This window comes from Solanum pennellii, chromosome 7 (genome assembly GCF_001406875.1).
Source record: "Solanum pennellii chromosome 7, SPENNV200".
NCBI lineage: Eukaryota > Viridiplantae > Streptophyta > Magnoliopsida > Solanales > Solanaceae > Solanum > Solanum pennellii.
The window spans coordinates 24333456-24335318 of NC_028643.1; positions in this window are offsets into that span (position 1 = coordinate 24333456).

Below are 1863 nucleotides of genomic sequence, written 5' to 3' on the forward strand. Positions count from 1 at the left end.
AAAAGAAAAGAGAGAATATGAAAAGTGAGGGAACTATTTTGGAGGGAAAATGAAAAGTCATTTGCAAAGTGCAAATGAAAAGTCATTTCTCCCATATCGGCAAAAGAAAGGGAAATTGTTGTCCTTATATAAGGAAACACTTCCATTACTTCTTAAAGAGATAATAAGAAGATGCCCCCTCGCGCCGTCGTCGTCGTCGCTCGGCTCGGCTTCGGCTTCGGCTTCGGATTTGGCAAATGATGTGATTGATTTATAAATATTTTTGGACAAAACTTTTTTAATCAGTTTTTGTTAAATCAAATAAATCCTGTTAATATTATCTCTTATAAATTTGCGGGTAACGGCAACATTCCGAAAAGTTATTATTTTCCTAACAGACACATTTTTTATCGAAAAGTCATTATTTTCCAAAAGACACAACTTTCGTGATAAAACGGGTCTGAACAGATTTCTCTGAACAGACACGTTTCTTGCTGAAAATGGCTATAAAAGGAAGTCAATTTTCAATTTTTCAAACACTGAAATTTCCTTCTCTGCATATATATTTTTCTCTCAAATAAATCAAAGTGTCGATCGACTGTGTCTTTGTGACTTGTTCTTATTCTGAAGTTCGCTGAAGTTAAAGAAGTTTGAGGTACCGCTATTTCTTTAACATGATTAATTCGTTTTATCTTGGGAGAAATTAATCCATAACCTCGGGTACAGTGAGGGGATTAAATTTCTTAAGGAGACATAGTAGTTTTTGTGGACTCGGATTATTTTATATTTTTTCTGTTTCATCTTATTTCTGTTTCTGTTTATTGCTTAACCTTATAAATACAGGTTAATATAACAATTTTTCATTAAGTTCTATGTTGATTTTGCGGTGTTGCAAAGTAGTTGGCCATGTCTCTTAATAAATGAACCGTGAATGATAGAGTCCCTAATCTAGTTGTGATATCCTAAGTGGGGACTAAGGGTCTCAGTGTTGTTATTTTTGTAAGGTCATGTGTGTTTTCATTGAGAATAGGGGTGGTATCACATTGCATTGTTAATACTGGGGTTTCCCCCCCGAAAAGATATAGTATTAAAAGGTTAACAAGCATCGATAGAAGTACTATGCAATTACAAGTTTAGTGGTGTCGGGAATGAACTAAGAGTGTGTCGTGAGTGTTGATCGAATTTGTACTTGTCATATCCAAAATCTCTCCTATGAGATAGACGGTTACGCTATGAGTAAGAAAGGAGAAGGTAAGGGGGTTATAGTCAATAACTAGTATGTTATATAGTATTTGGGATTTATAATGGTGGAGGAATGAACAATCTTATTGAATGTTACTTGTTGGTTCTCATATTATGCTGTGGGTATCGCACTATACCATTTTAGGTCTACGGCCGCCCCGGTAAAGTGTAGTCTAAACTAGCAGAAAGTGTTGCCTTTAATAAAAGGTCACACTTTTCGACTTTAGGCAACACATTTTAGGGGGTGACCTAAAGAAGCGTAACCTTAGACTTTAGGCCACACTTTTTAAGTGTTGTCATATCAGCTACGCTTAAAAAGTGTGGCCTATAATGTTAGAAGGCCACGCTTTGCATTACCTCTTATAGCAACATTTCTATTATCTACAACTACACTTTTAAGCGTAGCCTTTGCTTCCTTATTGGCTATGCTTATGAAGCGTAGCATTTTCTAGGTTATCTATAGCAACAATTTGAAGTGTTGTCTTTGCCTATATACATATGACAATTTCCAATAAATAAGGTACATAGTTAATGTCCCTATGACAGCACTTTTTGAACTGATGCAGTGTTATTTTGGTTATAAAAATATTTAGATTCCAAAATTATTTAATTGAAAATTAAAATATTGGTTTACAATAAATA